Source organism: Mesoplodon densirostris, chromosome 15 (genome assembly GCF_025265405.1).
Source record: "Mesoplodon densirostris isolate mMesDen1 chromosome 15, mMesDen1 primary haplotype, whole genome shotgun sequence".
In the NCBI taxonomy this organism is placed as follows: domain Eukaryota; kingdom Metazoa; phylum Chordata; class Mammalia; order Artiodactyla; family Ziphiidae; genus Mesoplodon; species Mesoplodon densirostris.
The window spans coordinates 68,799,151-68,819,083 of NC_082675.1; positions in this window are offsets into that span (position 1 = coordinate 68,799,151).

A 19,933-nucleotide genomic window follows, 5' to 3' on the forward strand; every position below is an offset into this window, starting at 1 on the left:
TTAGCGTTTGTCTTATGTATTGAGGTACTCCTATATTGGGTGCATAAATACTTAAAATTGTTATATCTTCTTCTTGGATTGATCCCTTGATCATTATGTAGTGCCTTCTTTGTCTCTTGTAATAGTCTTTATTTTAAAGTCTGTTTTGTCTGACAGAAGAATTGCTACTCTAGCTTTCCTTTGATTTCCATTTGCATGGAGTATCTTTTTCCATCCCCTCACTTTCACTCTGTATGTGCCCCTAGTCTGAAATTGGTGTCCTGTAGATAGCCTATATATGGGTCTTGTTTTTGTATCCATTCAGCCAGTTTATGTCTTTTGGTTGGTGCATTTAATCCATTTACATTTAAGGTAGTTATTGATATGTATGTTCCAATTACCATTTTCTTAATTGTTTTGGGTTTGTTAGTGTAATTCTTTTCCTCCTCCTGTGTTTCCTGCCTAGAGAAGTTCCTTTAGCATTTGTTGTAATGCTGGTTTGGTGGTTCTGAATTCTCTTAGGTTTTGCTTGTCTGCAAAGGTTTTAATTTCTCTGTCAAATCTGAATGAGATCCTTGCTGGGTAGAGTAGTGTTGGTTGTAGGTTTTTCCCTTTCATCACTTTAAGTATGTCCTGCCACTCCCTTTGGCTTGCAGAGTTTCTGCTGAAAGATCAGCTGTTAACCTTATGGTGATTCCCTTGTATGTTATTTGTTGTTTTTCCCTTGCTGCTTTTAATATTTTTTCTTTGTATTTGATTTTTGATAGTTTGATTAATATATGTGTTCGTGTGTTTCTCCTTGGATTTATCCTGTATGGGACTCTCTGAGCTTCCTGGACTTGACTGAGTATTTCCTTTCCCATGTTAAGGAAGTTTTCAACTGTAATCTCTTCAAATATTTTCTCAGTCCCTTTCTTTCTCTCCTCTTCTGGGACCCCTATAATTCAAATGTTGGTGCGTTTAATGTTGTCCCAGAGGTCTCTGAGTCTGTCCTCATTTTTACTTTATTCTGATCTGTGGTAGTTATTTCCACTATTTTATCTTACAGGTCACTTATCCATTCTTCTGCCTCAGTTATTCTGCTGCTGATTCCTTCTAGAAAAATTTTAGTTTTATTTATTGTTGTGTTCATCATTGTTTGTTCTTAGTTCTTCTAGGTCCTTGTTAAATGTTTCTTGTAATTTCTCCATTCTATTTCCAAGACTTTGGATCATCTTTACTATCATTACTCTGAATTCTTTTAAAGGTAGACTGCCTATTTCCTCTTCATTTGTTTGGTCTGGTGGGTTTTTACCATGCTCCTTCATGTGCTGTGTATTTCTCTGTCTTCTCAGTTTGCTTAACTTACTGTGTTTGGGTCTCATTTTCACAGGCTGCAGGTTGTTAGTTCCCATTATTTTTGGTGTCTGCCCTCACTGTGTAAGGTTGGTTCAGTGGGTTGTGTAGGCTTCCTGGTGGAGGGGACTGGTGCTTGTGTTCTGGTGGATGAGGCTGGTTCTTGTCTTTCTGGGGGGCAGGACCACCTCTGGTTGTGTGTTTTGGGGTTTCTGTGACCTTATTATGATTTTCAGCAGCTTCTCTGCTAATGGGTGGGTTTGTGTTCCTGTCTTGCTAGTTGTTTGGCATAAGGTGTCCAGCACTGTCGCTTGCTGGTTGTTGAGTGGAGCTGGGTCTTGATGTTGAAATGGAGATCATTGGGAGAACCTTTGCTGTTTGATATTACATGGAGCTGGGAGGTCTCTGGTGGACCAGTGTCCTTAACTTGGCTCTCCCACTTCAGAGCCTCAGGCCTGACACCTGGCTGGAGCAACTCGACCCTGTCAGCCACATGGCTGTTGATCCAAAAGAAGAGTAAATTCCAACAAGGGTGAGCCCAAAATAATCTTTCTACCTTATCAGACTGGCTTCTGTTCAGGATTTCCAAGCTGCTATAATTCTGAGTCATTCTCATCTCTGCTCTTCTCCAGTCCTTCTGGAAATTATGAACCAGGAAATAGTCTTGGTCCATTGATTTCAGTAGTAAAAAGCAGTCCAAAATGTCTGGCTTCATGGAGTTTATACTGCTCTTCCTAAAGCTGGGCTGCCTGGAGCAGCAGCAGCAACTTCCTCCAGCCCCTTCTGTCCTTATGGTTTTGTATGTAATCAGTTTTTGTAAATATCCCACGTTTGCATGTAAATGACGTATAATTTCTAGTTTTGGGGTATATATATGCATGTGTGTGTGCATATATATATATATATATATATATATATATATATATATATAACATAATTTGATGTCTGTGTCTGAATCTATGTCTATGTCTATATCTATATATAATTGAGTTGTTCAAATCCTTGGCATCCTTACTGATTTTCTTTACTTTAACAATTCCAGCGAGAGGGTTCTTAAACTCTCGCATTAAAATACTGGCTTTAGGGCTTCCCTGGTGGCGCAGTGGTTGAGAGTCTGCCTGCCGATGCAGGGGACACGGGTTTGTGCCACGGTCCAGGAAGATGCCACATGCCACGGAAAGGCTGGGCCCATGAGCCATGGCCGCTGAGCCTGCGCGTCCATAGCCTGTGCTCTGCAACGGGAGAGGCCACAACAGTGAGAGGCCCGCGTAATGCAAAAAAAAAAAAAAAAAAAAAAAAAATGCTGGCTTTGACAATTTCTCCTGGTAGTTATGTCAATTTTTACTATATACATTTTATAAAGTTTGATTACCTGTGTGGAATTTAAAATTTATATCTTCCTTAATATGAAACCTCTTAACAATGTTATGACCTTCTGTATTTTTAGTAATTTGTATTGTCTTCAGGACAATTGTGATTGATGTTGACATAGCTATACTAGACTTTTTGAATAGTGTTTGACTGGTACACATATAGTTTTAATCTTATCAAATGTCCACCGTCCTTATGTTATCAGTTATGATTTTTGTAATCTGATCTAACTAGAGAGATTAAATTTTTACAATGTGATTATTGATATTTTTGGCTCTACAGTCTAAAGTATATGTCATCAAGTTGTGTTGTTTTTGAATGTATCACTGTTCTTGTTTTTCCCCTTTCTTGTATTAATTATGGCAACACTAGTTTATGTAATATATGAATCCCAAAGTCTCAGTAGGTCAATATAATAGACGTTTGTCCCTCGTGTAAAGCCTAAAAACAGGTGTTCCTGGTTTGTGGGCTTTCTTCCAAGTAAGCATTGTAGGATTCTGTTTCGTAATATCTATGACTCAGCGTTACCAGGGAAGGGCCAAAGGCATGGAGAAATTAGGCATGACAGGTGTTTTGAATGAGACTAGGAAGTGGTTCATCATGTCCACCAAACTGACCAGAACTCAGTCACATGGCCACACCTAACTATAAGGGAGGTTAGAAAATGTAATATACCTGTTTGTCCGGACATTCCAGTATTTACTAAATATATACCCAGTCACTATCACATAGGCTGCCTTTTGAGTTTCACTCTTCTTCTCATTCGAAATCTTATTCTCTATTTACTTGGAAATTTTGAATACTATCTCAACTCATTTGTTAACCTATTTTTTTAGGTGTAGAATATAGTATTATTAACTATAATTACAATGTTGTACATTAAATCCCCAGAATTTATTCATCGTATAATTGGAAGTTTGCACCCTTTGATCAACATCAACCCATTTCCCTCACCCTCAGCCTAGTAACCACAATCCTACTGTTTCTATGTGTTCAGCTTTTTAATTTGCCCTTCTCTGTCTGATTAATTTCACTTAGCATAATGCTCTCAAGTTTCATCCATGTTTTTGTAAATGGAAGGATTTCCTTCATTTTCATGTGAATAATATTCTGTTGTATGTGTGTATATACACGTATGGTATCTTCCTTATCCATATATTAATTGATGGGCACTTAGATTGTTTCCATATCTTGGAAATTTTGAATAATGCTGCCATGAACATGGGAGTGCAGATATCTCTTCAGGATCCTGTTTTCCTTTCTTTTGGATATTACCCAGAAATGGGATAGCTGGATCATATGATAGTTCTATTTTTAATTTTTGAAAAACCTCCATACTGTCTTCTATAGTGGCTGTGCTAATTTTCACTTCAGTGTGCAAGAATTCTGCACATTCTCACCAACACTTGTTATCTCTTGTCCTTTTTTTTTTTTTGCGGTATGCGGGCCTCTCACTGTTGTGGCCTCTCCCATTGCGGAGCACAGGCTAAGGACACACAGGCTCAGTGGCCATGGCTCACGGGCCCAGCTGCTCCATGGCATGTGGGATCTTACCGGACTGGGGCATGAACCCATGTCCCCTGCATAGGCAGGCGGACTCTCAACCGCTGCGCCACCAGGGAAGCCCATCTCTTGTCTTTTTGATGGTAGCTTTTCTAACAGGTTTGAGGTAATATCCCATTATGGCTTTGATTTGCATTTCCATGATTATTAGTGATATTGAGCACCTTTTCATTTACCTGTTGGCCTTTTGTATGTCTTTGGAAAAATATGTATTCAGATCCTCTATCCACTTTCTTAATTGTTTTTCTTTCTATTGAGTCTTATGAGTTTTTTATAATATATTTTGAATATTAAGCCCTTATCAGATTTATGATTTGCACATATTTTCTCCTATTCTTTAGGTTGCATTTTCTTTTTGTTGATTATTTCTTTTTCTGTGCAAAAGCTTTTTAGTCTGTTGTAGTCCCACTTATTAATTTTTGCTTTTGTTGCTTGTGATTTTGATGTCATATCCAAAAAATCATTGCCAAGACCAAAGTTAAGGAGTTTTTTGTGAGTGGTGTCAGATAGGGGTCCAATCTTATTCTTTTGCATGTGATTATACAGTTTTCCTAGCAGCATTTCTTGAAGAGACAGTCCTTTCACCACTGAATATTCTTGACTCACTTGTCAAATATAGTTAACCACAATATTTGTGAGGGTTTATTTTGGGGTTTTTAATTCTGTTTCATTGGTCTATATATCTCTTTTTATTCCTGTACCATACTGCTCTGATTACTATACCTTTGTATTATGGTTTGAAATCAGGATGTGTGATGACTCTAGCTTTTTTCTTCTTTCTCAGGATTGCTTTGGCTATTCAATGTCTTGTGGATCCATAAAACTTTTAGGATTTGTTTTTCTATTTCTGTAAAATGCCATTGCAATTTTGATAGGGATTACAATGAGTATGTAAGTGGCTTTGGGTAGTATGAACATTTTAACAATATTCTTTCAATGCATAAACATTGGCTGTCTTTCCCTTTGTTATCTTTCTTCTTTAATTTTTTTTTTTTTGAAAATTTCAAATCTCTCTCTCTCTTTTTTTTGGCTGCACCACATGGCTTGCATCTTAGTTCGCAGACCAGGAATTGAACCCGGGCCCTCAGCAGTGAAAGCACAGAGTCCTAACCACTGGACCACCAGGGAGTTCCCTCAGATCTCTTTAATGAGCCTGCATTACTTCTAGAATTAAGTGCAGAAGCTTCGCCTAGCATGGTAAACTAGTAAACTAACCCAGTCGACCTTGCTAACCGTGTCTGCCAGCATTTCTTTTGATCAAAGAAATGAATGCATAAATGGACAGATGCATAAATATGTTTTCATCGAAGTCTTATAGATTTCAGTATATAGATTTTTCACCTCCTTGGTTAAATTTGTTTCTAGGAATTTTATTGATTTTGATACTATTGTGAATGGAATTGGTTTCTTTATTTCTTTTTCAGATATTTTTTTGGTGGTGTATAAAAATGCAACTGATTTCAACTGAATTCTGTATGTTGACTTGGTATCCTACAAATTTACTAAATTTGTTGAATAAACCTAACAGTTTTTTTGTCGAATCTTTAGGATTTTTCATATATAAGATCATATCATGTACAAAGACAATTTTACTTCTTCCTTTACAGTTTGTGTGTGTGTGTTTGTGTGTGTGTATAAATAGCCTGATTGCTCTGGTTAGGACTTTCAGGACTCTGATGAGTAGGAGTGGTGAGAGCAGCCACCCTGGTCTTATTCCTGATCTTTTGGGAAAAGCTGTCAACCTTTCGCCATTGAATATAATGTTAGCTGTGGGTTTATCAGATATTTTTGTTGTGTTGGAAGGACAACTTTGCTGGGTAAAGTATTCTTGGTTGTCACTTTCTTTCAGCACTTTGAATACATCATCTTGTTCTCTTTTGCTCTGCAAAGTCTCTGCTTAGAAGTCTACTGATGGCCTTGTAGGGGTTCCCTTTTATGAGAAAAAAATTTTTTCTCTTACTCCTTTGAAAATTACCTCAGTCTTTGATTTTAGACAGTTACAATGTGTCTTATAGTAGATCATTTTGGATTGAAATTTTACAGTGGGCTATTAGCTTCATGAACGTGGATATCCAGATCTCTCTCCAGATTTGGAAAGTTCGAGGCCATTCTTTCTTTAAATAAACTTCCTACTCCTTTCTCTCTCTCTCCTCCTTTTGGGCCTCCACAATACATACCTTGTTCCTTTAGTGGTTTCCCGTAAGTCCTGTAGACTTTATTCATTCATTTTCATTCTTATTTTCTTTTTGCTCCTCTGGATAATTTCAATTGAGCTGTCTTTGAACTCACTGATTCTTTTTCCTGGTTGGTCAAATCCACTTTTGAAGCTCTCTATTCATTTTTTTTTTTTTTTTTTGTGGTACGTGGGCCTCTCACTGTTGTGACCTCTCCCGTTGCGGAGCACAGGCTCCGGACGTGGAGGCTCAGCGGCCATGGCTCACGGGCCCAGCCGCTCTGCAGCATGTGGGATCCTCCTGGACAGGGGCACGAACCCGTGTCCCCTTCATTGGCAGGCGGACTCTCAACCACTGTGCCACCAGGGAAGCCCTATTCATTTTTTCAGTTCAGTTACTGTGTTCTTCTGCTCCAGAAATGTCTGTCCATTTCTTTTTTATGTTTCTGTCTCTTTTTTGAACTTATTTTGTTCTTGTATTGTTTTCTTGATGTCATTAAATTATTTATCTGTATTCCCTGTAGCTCTCTGAGCATCTTTAGAACAGTTATTTTGAATTATTTGTTGGACAGTTTCTAGATCTCCATGTCTTTGCAGCCAGTTACTGAAGGCTAACTGTGTTCCTTTTGTGGATTCATATTCCCCTTTTTCTTCATGATCCATGTAGCCTTGTGTAGGTGTCTGCACATTTGAAGAAGCAGTCACCTCTTGCAGACTCTATGAACTGAGGTTTAAGAAAGGCTTGGGTAAAGAATAATGGCTGTTGGTTTACTCTCCCATAGCTGCAGTTTCCCTTTGGGCATGCACACTTCAGTAGAGACTGGTGATGAGTGTCAGACCTGAGGCATGCAAGTAATATAGCTAGAGGGGCTATCTCTGGGTGTTTGCATGTTGATTGGGCTCATCCATGGGGGTCTGGCTGGTCTCTTGCACTCACACAGCTGCAGAAGCCTATGCTAGTTGCTGGTGCAGTTCCAGCATTCTGGCAGGGGTTGTTGGGGGTGGGATGGGAGCAGGGAAGCTCTCAGGTGACTGGCATTAGCAAATGCAAATACTTGTGTGGCAAAAGCTGCTGAAATATGCAGCAGTGTGCCACAGCTATACTGGCTGTTCTTCAGTTGCAAAATCTGGTGGATTTGTCTGCTGAGTAGGTCACTACAAACTGTGATTGATCCCACTATATGGCTGCTATTTGTAACCCCTGCTTTTCTGATGTTTTTCTCATGCTGGCCCACTCTTGGCCTTTATCAATTCATTAAATATATTTTAGTTGAATTCTTCTTACTAGCATGTATGGCATCCTGAGGCACTGAACCCAAGCAAGCACGTCCTTGTGTTCTATTTCTGCTTGCAGGTGCCTGTTTTCCTTAGATTTTTGACTAGTGGGTTGCCCTGAAATATCAGCTCTCTGATCACTTTGAGCAAAGTTGTAAATTTGCCCTTATCCAGTGAGTTTTATTATTGTAGTAAAAATGAGAATGACACCTTTTTCCAGATTTCTACATAGTAAGCAGAAGTCTGAAGTCTCACCTCATTCTTGGAAGATAGTTTTGTTGTACATAGAAACCTAGGATGGCAGTTAATATATCATAGTTCTTTGAAGATACAATTCTATTTCTTATAGTTTCGAAGATTACTGCTGAGAAATTAGCTGTCCATATAACCGTTATTATTTGAGTTAATCTTTTCCCTTTGGTTGTTCTTTAAGATTACTTTATTGCTTTTCACATTCTGCGGTTTCATTGTTTTATATCTACTTATAAATTTAATTTTATCTCTCCAGTGAAAATTTCAGAGTTGTGTGTTGCATCAACTCTGAAAAACTCTCATCCATTATCCTCTATTTGAATATTACATCTATTTCAATATTCAATATTGCCAAAGACACTATTGCAATACTGCCTATTCTCTTTGCCTTATAACTTTTCTTTTATAATTTCTTTTCACATATTTTGAGGAATTTTGTAATGCATTTGGGTGATTTCATTAGATTTAACTTTGTTGCACCTAATTTTGCTTTTTAATCTATTCCACTAATTAGACAGAGTTAGAGATATATAAATATAGATGCATACACAGCCTGGGTTGAAACTTAATTGCTCCAGAATGGATTTGCATGTGGGTCAGTCAGTCCAGTCACCTGGGGGTCTACTAACCCAAAATTACTTTAAATTTCCAGTTTGTACTTTTGGAGGCCATACAGGAAGTGTGAATTCTAGCCTCAAGCCTGCTTGCAGGCTTTTAATTGGGAATCTTCATTAGAATCTTTCCCCCATTTCTTCTGCTATACTTAAAATAAAATTCAAAACACAAATATCCCAGTAGCCCCTGAGGTACAGCATTTTTCTTGTATATGTGATGAGTTTATTGTCCTTTAGGAAACTTACTTTATGGAGGATTTTCTCTTTTAACGCAGTCTTGCATCTTACTAGGCTCCCAAAGTTGTGTACCCTCCATTCTTCATTACTCAAGCCTTCTTTAAACCTCATGACTCTGGAACATCATTTGGTTAGGGAATAATTTCTACTTCAATTTCACTGTCTTATACAGATTTGTTTTTTCTTTTTTCTTTTTTTTTGCTGCTATGATATTCCCTTATTTTATCCCTAGTTCATTCATATGTCAAAAAAAAAATATATATATATATATTTTTTTTTTTTTTATTTTTTTTAACTTTTTATTTTATATTGGAGTATAGCCGTTTAACAATATTGTGATAGTTTCAGGTGCATAGCAAAGCAACTCAGCCATACATATACATGTATCCATTCTCCCACAGACCACCCCCTCCCATCCTGGCTGTCACATAACATTGAACAGAGTTCCCTGTGCTATACAGTAGGTCCTTGTTGGTTATCCTTTTTAAATATAGCGGTGTGTACATGGACTCCCCGGTGGTCCAGTGGTTAAGACTCCTTGCTTCCACTGCAGGGGACACAGGTTCAATCCCTGGTCAGGGAACTAAGATCCTGCATAGAACATGGCATGGCCAAAAATATATATATATGTATTTAAAGATGTTTTTGATGCTGAACTGAGAATGATTTCTCTAAACCTCTAATATCCATATTACCAGTAAAAGAAGCCTCCTTCTCCTTGCTTATTCAAAATTCTACTCATTGTTTGAAGGCCCAGTTCAAATGCTACCTCTTCTATGAATTTCATTCTTTTACCTGTAGTCAGAGTTATTTTTTCTCTATCTTCTAAATAGTATATTTCTCTTAATTGTATCATTTACAGTTGTCTGCCTTACAGTCTAATTTGTGGTTTATATATTAATATCTACTTCTGGATAGGCTCACTCTTGAAGGCAGGAAGCTATGTTTTAAGTCATCTTTCTCTTGGCCAAGAGAATGGCACACATTAAGTATTTAATATATGTTGAATAAGTAAATGATGAATTAATTAATGAATACACACATAGATTTGGCATTAGCAGAGGAAATTCAGTTTGGGAGGTATATCGAGCTCCTAATATATGTCATGCATGGTGCTAAGGGCTAAATAAGTTGAAACAAATGAGACAAATTCCATAAAGAGAGGAGCTGCCGTTTAATTCTATAACATGGAGTGTGTGGTCAAGGGGGTGTATGTATGATTTCCTCAGATAAGAAGAGAGTGTATAAAAATATGACTGTGATCAATGAAGCATTCATAATGAATCATAGAAGAAACGAGGATTATGGAGGGTCATCTCTTCATTTTTGGGATTTATATCATGTATGCTAGTCATACTCCTTTGCAACACATTATTGGTATATGGACTGGACTTACATTGGTATAAGATAGGACAAGGGTCATGCTTGTATGTGCACACACCTGTGTGTGTGAGTGATTTTATAAGCCAAGAAGAATTGTTATTTTACCATTATCCCAGCATTCAGAAAAACATATTTGTGATTGTGGAATGGATTATTTTTGGTTTATAAGAGATATCCAGGAAATATCCTATTTTTGTACATGATGCGCTCTTAATAATGTGTACCAAAGTTTATTGTTTAAAGGCCAAATAATAAACTTACATATTATAAGAGTGGGGGCTGTGGACCCAGGCACAGAGAGCTAAAATGTCCTCATTTATATTTTGTCTTTTACACAGATCTCTATGATTTATCTCTGGAATTTTGAATATGTTCTTGTTTCTTCTATTCACAACTGAACAAACAGTTGACTGGCATAAGCCCAATGAGTGTCTTGTTGATTTACCACTTTTGGCGCTCAGAGTGATTTCCATCTTTGTCTCAACTATATTAGGTTTATGAGATCTATACTTCTTGTATCAGCAGTTCCATCTTCCATTTGTTTTTATAAAATAATGAAGACAGAAGGCAATAAAATATTCAAGACACACAAACACCGCTGTACAAATATGCTGCCAAATTGTACCACTGTCAGAAACGTTATGTACTACCTGCACATTTCAGCTTATGAGCTATGCAGAGAAGGCCAAATTGAGCTTATGAAACCTAGTTAGGGCTGTTGATGTATAATGTGCAAACGAATGGTTTGTATGAAAGTAGAATGAACCAAAGTCAAGGAAGACTGTTATCTAGAGTTATGACCCTTAAGTCTCTTCTTTGACTTACATGCATGAAGCAAAGAGTGAGCCTCTACTTTTGGAGCTGTGAATCTCTCTTCAGGAATATACCAAAGATAATCACTCTCTGAGCATCTAGAAAGGAAAGTGCTCAAAACTGCATGTCAAGATTGATAAAATAATATTATCATTAATAATAATAATAATACATCAATAATGTTAACATAAACTCTGCCCCCTTCCCCCCTCCCCTGCCCACTGCCCCCCCCCACCGAATGGAAGCACGGAGTCCTAACCACTGGATCGCCAGGAAATTCCCAGTGTATGTGTATTCTAAGCTATGTGTTTTCTTTGTGAGAGCCTAGGCAACATTATGGTTCCAGTGGAAAGTTTCTCTCTCTAGTTCTCATATTCTTCTTTTTTATTGCCTTGTGACTTTCACTTTTCTTATCTCTTTTGTCAATAATCTGTTCTTGGAAAAGGGTGTAAGAGTCACCATTGACACTTTGATTGAACCTAAGTCAGTGCAATGCTTCTGCAAAGTAATTTTCCAGTTATTTATAATTACCAAGTAAAAGTATTAGAGGAATTTTTGTTCTCAATAAGCAAAAGAGCAAACATTTGGAAAATTGGGAATAAGTTTATTTGTGCATGAGAGGAGGCTCTTGGTCCCTTGATTTCACACCAAATAAGTGTTTTCTGAGTACCAGCAGCCTTAGGGACAGATGACCCTGGTCAGCTTTCTTCTTCTGTTCCTTGCCTGGCCTCAGACTTTAACACAATAAGGACCCTGTGACATGGTTTGGATATAGACTTATGGAGAATTTATTCAGCCACCATTCCATATAAATAATGCTGAGGAGATATGTGGTTTCATGAAGAGTACTGGGCTGTGAATCAAAGTATTTGGGAACCTCTATACTGTTCACCATAGTGACTGCACCAATTTACATTCCCACCAACAATGTAGGAGGGTTCCCTTTTCTCCACACCCTCTCCAGCATTTATTGTTTGTAGACTTTTTGATGACAGCCATTCTGACTGGTGTGAGGTGATATCTCACTGTAGTTTTGATTTGCATTTCTCTAATAATTAGTGATGTTGAGCATCTTTTCATGTGCCTCTTGGCCTGTCTTCTTTGGAGAAATGTTTGTATAGGTTTTCTGCCCATTTTTGATTGGGTTGTTTGTTTTTTTGATATTTAGCTGCATGAACTGTTTGTATATTTTGGAGATTAATCCCTTGTCAATTGCATCCTTTGCAAATATTTTCTCCCATTCTGTGGGTTGTCTTTTCATTTTCTTTATATAGTACAGAGGTTCCTTAAAAAACTTAAAACAGAGCTACCATATGATCCAGCAATCCCACTCCTGGGCATATATCCAGAGAAAACCATGGTTCGAAAAGATATATACACACCAGTGTTCATTGCAGTGCTGTTTACAATAGCCAAGACATGGAAGCAACCTAAATGTCCATCGACAGATAAATGGATAAAGAAGATGTGGTACATATATGCAATGGAATATTAGTCAGCCATTAGAAAGAATGAAATAATGCCATTTGCAGCAACATGGGTGGACCTAGAGATGATCATACTAAGCGAAGTAAGTCAGTAAGAGAAAGACAAGTATCATATTATATCATTTATATGTGGAATCTAAAAAAATGATACAAATGAACTTATTTACAAAACAGAAGCAGACTCACAGACTTAGAGAACAAACTTATGGTTGCCAAAGCGGAAAGGTGGGGGGAGGGATAAATTAGGAGTTTGAGACTGACATATACCCACTACTGTATTTAAAATAGATAGCCAACAAGGACCTACTGTATAGCACAGGGAACTCTGCTCAATAGTCTGTAATAACCTAAATGGGAAAAGAATTTGAAAAAGAATAGATATATGTATATATATAAAACTGAATCACTTTGCTGTACACCTGAAGCTAACACAACACTGTAAATCAACCATAGTCCAATACAAAATAAAAAAATTTTAAAAAGCACTTGCATTGTAGTTCCTGTTCTGTCATTAAACTAGGATGAGATTTGGGGCAAGTTTTATTCCATCTTTGTGCCTAAGTTTTCTCATGAGTAAATAAATACACCATACTAAATCAGTGGTTTTACAGCTTGTAGGTACACTAGAATCCAGGAAGCTTTTATATTAATGCCTGAGCTTTGTTCCTGGGTATTCTGATATACTTTGTGTGAGGTGGAGTTTGATCATCAATACTTTGGAGAAGCTCCTCAGGTGATTCTAATGTGCAGCCAGTGCTGACAACTGCTGGGCAAGGCGATCACTGAAGTCTTGTCCAGGGAGACAGTGTATCGTAGGTGTTTAAAAGACAAGCATTGCAGGTAGATGGAGTTGAATGTGAATCCCAGCTCTCTCAATTCCAGGCTAAATAAACTTGGGCAAGTTTTAACTTCAAGTCCCAGTTTCCTCATCTTTACAATAAAGATACATTTGCCTCATTGGGTTGTAATAAAGATTGAATATAATACTGGATATAAAGTAAATAGCTCAGGACTCTGTACTTAGTAGGCAGTTAACAAATGCTGATAATGAAGAGAATGATTACTATGATAAAGCTGATTATCTCCCCATACCCCCCCCCCAAAAAAATCCTTTCCTGAGTGTAGTATTGGTCTAAGAATAGAAAGTAGAATGATAGAACAAAATAAAGATGATAAACAGCCCTGCTGAGTTCCACCAAACTTGTTATATCCCACAGCTGCATTCAGTATTGCCAGGGACTGTGTTATAAATGGTGCTAGGCTGACTGGTTACAAAAAAAGGAAAAATAGCCAAAACAAAAAAACCCTGCCCCCCCGTCTTCTCTTGTTCACAAAATTAGGTTCCAGATGGATGAAAGACTTAAATATGATAAAGCAAAACTTGAAATATTTAGAAAAAAATAGAATATTGTTATATTGGGGTAGAGTTTTTAAACACAAAAGGATAAATCATAAGGGAAAGGATAAAAAATACTGACTGCTTTGAAATTTAACATTTCTATATTCCAAAAATACTAGAAAGTTAAAAAATATTTACAACACATATAAGAAAGAAAACTATAACAGAGGCATATCTCAGAGATACTGTAGGTTCTAAGTGGGAAGGTTCTAAGTAGCAGTTCTAAGTGGGAAGTTTATAGCAATACAATCCTACCTTAAGAAACATCTCAAATAAACAACCTAACTTTACACCTAAAGCAATTAGCAAAAGAAGAACAGAAAATCCCAAAGTTAGCAGAAGGAAAGAAATCATAAATCTCAGATCAGAAATAAAAGAAAAAGAAATGAAGGAAACAATAGCAAAAGATCGATAAAACTAAAAGCTGGTTCTTCGAGAAGATAAACACAATTGATAAACCAGTAGCTGGACTCATCAGCAAAAGAAGGGAGAAGACTCAAATCAATAGAATTAGAAATGAAAAAGGAGAAGTAACAATGGACACTGCAGAAATACAAAGGATCATGAGAGATTACTACAAGCAACTATATGCCAATAAAATGGACAACCTGGAAGAAATGGACAAATGCATAGAATAGCATAACCTTCCGAGGCTAAACCAGGAAGAAATAGCAAATATAAACAGACCAATCACAAGCACTGAAATTGAGACTGTGATTAAAAATCTTCTAACAAATGAAAGCCCAGGACCAGATGGCTTCACAGGCGAATTCTATTAAACATTTAGAGGAGAGCTAATACCTATCCTTCTCAAAGTCTTCCAAAAAATGGCAGAGGAAGGAGCACTCCCAAACTCATTCTGTGAGGCCAGCATCACTCTGATACCAAAGCCAGACAAAGATATCACAAAGAAAGAAAACTACAGGCCGATATCCCTGATGAACATAGATGCAAAGATCCTCCACAAAATACTAGCAAACAGAATCCAACAGCATATTAAAAGGATCATACACCATGATCAAGTGGGGTTTATCCCAGGAATGCAAGGATTCTTCAATATACGTAAATCAATCAATGTGATACACCATATTAACAAATTGAAGAATAAAGAAAACCATATGATCATCTCAGTAGATGTGGGAAAAGCTTTTGACAAAATTCAACACTCATTTTTGATAAAAACCCTCCAGAAAGTAGGCACAGGGAGAACTTACCTCAACATAATAAAGGTCATATATGACAAACCCACAGCCAACATCGTTGTCAATGGTGAAAAACTGAAACCATTTCCACTAAGATCAGGAACAAGACAAGGTTGCCCACTCTCACCACTATTATTCAACGTAGTTTTGGAAGTTTTAACCACAGAAATCAGAGAAGAAAAAGAAATCAAAGGAATCCAAATTGGAAAAGAAGAAGTAAAGCTGTCACTGTTTGCAGATGACATGATACTATACATAGAGAATCCTAGAGATGCTACCAGAAAACTGCTAGGGCTAATCAATGAATTTGGTAAAGTAGCAGGATACAAAATTAATGCACAGAAATCTCTTGCATTCCTATACACTAACGATGAATAATCTGAAAGAGAAATTAAGGAAACACTCCCATTTACCATTGCAACAAAAAGAATAACTAGGAATAAACGTACTTATGGGGACAAAAGACCTGTGTGCAGAAAGCTATAAGACACTGATGAAAGAAATTAAAGATGATACAAACACATGGAGAGATATGCCATGTTCTTGGATTGAAAGAATCAACATTGTGAAAATGACTATATTACCCAAAACAATCTGTAGATTCAATGCAATTACCTATCAAAGCACCACTGGCATTTTTCACAGAACTAGAACAGAAAATTTCACAATTTGTATGGAAACACAAAAGACCCCTAATAGCCAAAGCAATCTTGAAAAAGAAAAACGGAGCTGGAGGAATCAGTCACCCTGACTTCAGACTATACTACAAAGCTTCAGTAATCAAGACAGTATGGTACTGGCACAAAAACAGAAATATAGATCAATGGAACACGAGAGAAAGCCCAGAGATAAACCTACACATATATGGTCACCTTATTTTTATTAAAGAAGGCAAGAATATACAATGGAGAAAAGACAGCCTCTTCAATAAGTGGTGCTGGGAAAACTGGACAGCTACATGTAAAAGAATGAAATTAGAACACTCCCTAACACCATACACAAAAATAGACTCAAAGTGGATTAAAGACCTAAATGTAAGGCCAGAAACTATAAAACTCTTAGAGGAAAACATAGGCAGAACGCTCTATGACATAAATCACAGCAAGATCCTTTTTGACCCACCTCCTAGAGAAATGGTAATAAAAACAAAAATAAACAAATGGGACCTAAAGACACTTAAAAGCTTTTGCACAGCAAAGCAAACCATAAGATGAAAAGACAGACATCAGAATGGGAGAAAATATTTGCAAATGAAGCAACTGACAAAGGGTTAATCTCCAAAATTACAAGCAGCTCATGCAGCTCAATATCAAAAAAACGAACAACCCAATCCAAAAATGGGCAGAAGACCTAAATAGACATTTCTCCAAACAATATATACAGATTGCCACCGAACACATGAATAGATGCTCAACATCAGTAATCATTAGAGAAATGCAAATCAAAACTACAATGAGGTATCACCTCACACAGGTCAGAATGGCCATCATCAAAAAATCTACAAACAGTAAATCCTGGAGAGGGTGTGGAAATAAGGGAACCCTCTTGCACTGTTGGTGGGAATGTAAATTGATACAGTCACTATGGAGAACAGTATGGAGGTTCCTTAAAACACTAAAAGTAGAACTACGATACCACCCAGCAATCCCACTACTCGGCATATACCCTGAGAAAACCATAATTCAAAAAGAGACATGTACCACAATGTTCATTGTAGTTCTTTTTACAATAGCCAGGACATGGAAGCAACCTAAGTGTCCATCAACAGATGAATGGATAAAGAAGATGTGGCATATATATACAATGGAATATTACTCAGCCATAAAAAGAAACGAAATTGAGTTATTTGTAGTGAGGTGGATGGACCTGGAGTCTGTCATACAGAGTGAACTAAGTCAGAAATAGAAAAACAAATACCCGATGCTAACACACATATATGGAATGTAAAAAGAAAAAAAAAGGTCATGAAGAACCAAGGGCAGTGCGGGTATAAAGACGCAGACCTACTAGAGAATGGACTTGAGGACACGGGGAGGGGGAGGGGTAAGGTGGGGCAAAGTGAGAGAGCGGCATGGACATATATACACCACCAAATATAAAATTGATAGCTAGTGGGAAGGAGCCGCATAGCACAGGGAGATCAGCTTGGTGCTTTGTGACCACCTAGAGTGGTGGGATACGTAGGATGGGAGGTAGGGAGATGCAAGAGGGAAGAGATAATGGGGGTATATGTATATGCATAGCTGATTCACTTTGTTATAAAGCAGAAACTAACGCACCCTTGTAAAGCAATTATACTCCAATAAAGATGTTAAGAAATAAAAATATTTTAAAAATTAAAAAATAAAATTTAAAAAATTTAAATTAAATAAAACGGAGTCAGAAAGCCCTGAACGGAAAGCTCTCATGCATGTACCACTGGTGGCTGCCTGCATAAGCAGCAGGAAGTAGAACAATAAAAATTATTTTAACAAGGAAAAAAAGATGCTGCTGTGAACTTTGGGATGCATGTATCTTTTCAAATTAGTGTTTTTATTTTCTTTGGATATATGCCCAGGAGTGGAATTGCTGGGTCATATGGTAGTTCTATTTTTAGTTTGTTAAGTAAGCACCAATACTGTTTTCCATAGTGGCTGCACTAATTTACATTGTCACCAACAGTGTAGATTGTTATCTTTTTTGGCAGCTGAGGAAAGTGAGGCTCAGGGGAGTGATATAACCTCCCATGATCACTGTCTGTGATGGCAGGTTGGCAGTGGGACTCCAGAGACCATGTTATTAACCACCACACTTTGGAAAGGTTGTAACTAGTTGAGTGTACAACAAAAATGTTTATCATGTAAGGTCATCTTGCTTTGTCATTGGTGGAAAAAAAAATGAAATGAATACGGTGAATGGTTTGTATGATGTGGCTCCAGTAGGGACACTTAGATGTGTTCAAGTGTAGAGAGAAGAATGTAGTCAGAGACTGGAGGCTTCCCAGATAAGCTCATGCCTAATTTTTCTGAGCCTCTAATATCCCATGAATTGCATGAATGTCCTATAATGTCAATTCCAATACCTAGCCTCCTTTCCCTCCGTAAAAAGGTTTTCTTCATACATACTGAAGGCCAGTCTATAAGGCAGGACAGGGAAATTATTGTTGACTAAATGACAAACTTCTGTGTCTCATCAAAAGGAAGTTGCACCTTTAACTCTTAAATCTATTAACCTAAGAAATATCACCTCTCCAGAAATTAAGATAAAATATTAGTAACTAAGTAGTAAGAAAACTCAGTTTTTGTCTCTGGTATGAGAAGTGCAGGTCGAGTATATGAGCAGTATAGTTGGTTTTACTTTTTGTTTTTAATTACCACATGGTTCATTGCAGTCCCAAGTCAACAAAGATTTGCCTTTCATTTATCAGAATTGCAGTAGTAATGAGCATTTTGACCTAGTAACATTGGAATTGTTCAATAGTTGTGAATATGAGACACCCAGACCACAAAATCTGACATATTCTGAGGAATAACCTCAACGTCCCACCTAGATGATAAAAGTACTAGGTGTGGGAAAAGAGAGAGGGAAGAGAAGAGGTTGGAGCTTTAGTTACTTCTTCAGTAGCTATAAGGCCAGGGAACATTTTATGCATATTTCCTTGGAAATGGAAGCTTCTAGTACCTACCACATAATTCCCCTAAGCCTTGTGTTTCACTCAAGGGTCTTCTACTTGAGGAGCCCTCTCCACACTATTGCACTTCAACAGGTAAGTGATACAGGATGGATGGGTTTGCAGTCAAGAACTTGGCTCAGGATGTGCTGGACCTCAAAATACCTGGCTATGCCCCTCTTGTTTCCCTCTTTCAGAGCCACCCAGTTCTGAGGACACACGGACACTCACCTTTGCTGGGTACGGGGGGGTCTCCTTTTGTTCGAGAGGGCTGCCGTGTTCCAGGGCTGTTTGTGATTACATGGCTGTGTCTTTGTAATTCAAGGAGGGACTGTTACCAGCCAGAACCCGCTCTCTGCAACCAGCTTTATCAGTAGTAAAGGCTGACGTTTTGATCTCCATTTGCTTGTTGCCTATCTTTTTTTTTTTTTCAATTTGTTCTAAACTCAAGAGGAGAAAGGGAGTTATTTATTTGCCCCCCTAAAGTCTTGACACGGTATCATGGGGGAGATAAATGAGAAGGCAAAAAGGAAAAGCGGAGCAGTGCCAAAGCTATAGCATAGTCCTACACTCAGTGCTGGGGAGGGCTGTGGATAGGAATGAAGCCAAAATAATTAAAGAAAATTCATGTTATTTTAAAATGGCTTACTGAAGGAAATAATAGTAGCAGGAAAATCAATAAAGCACATGATGCAGAATATAAAGCAATGAAGTCTGGGGTAAAGACAGGCACTATTGTATTCAGCAGAAGGAATCTTGGGACTAATGACCATTATGTACTTTTTATTATAAAAACAAAATGTTTCCAATTGAAGCCGCTGATCCCAATAACTTGGAGTGCTTGAGAATCATAACAGGCATTCACACTTTTTTTAAAAAAGTCAGTTCAATGCTTGTGGTATATTAACAGTATAAGTACAGTGATACCTGCTGGGAAGAGAAGTCACCCCAGAATTATAACACCAATTATGTCTTCGGAAACATGTAAGCAGTTTTCTCTGCGGAGCATTGCTGAATGGAGGATGGGTTTTCTGAATTGCTGGAGAGTCAAATCAGCACATTGGATAGAGCTCTTTGTTTTTTCCTCTGAGTGCTCGAAAAGGAAGAACATACTTAAGAACGTCATTAACAGTATCAGCATGGTAGGAAAACACAAAGCAATTCTATGTGTAGAAGAGTAATCTTAACTCATTCTTCCTGC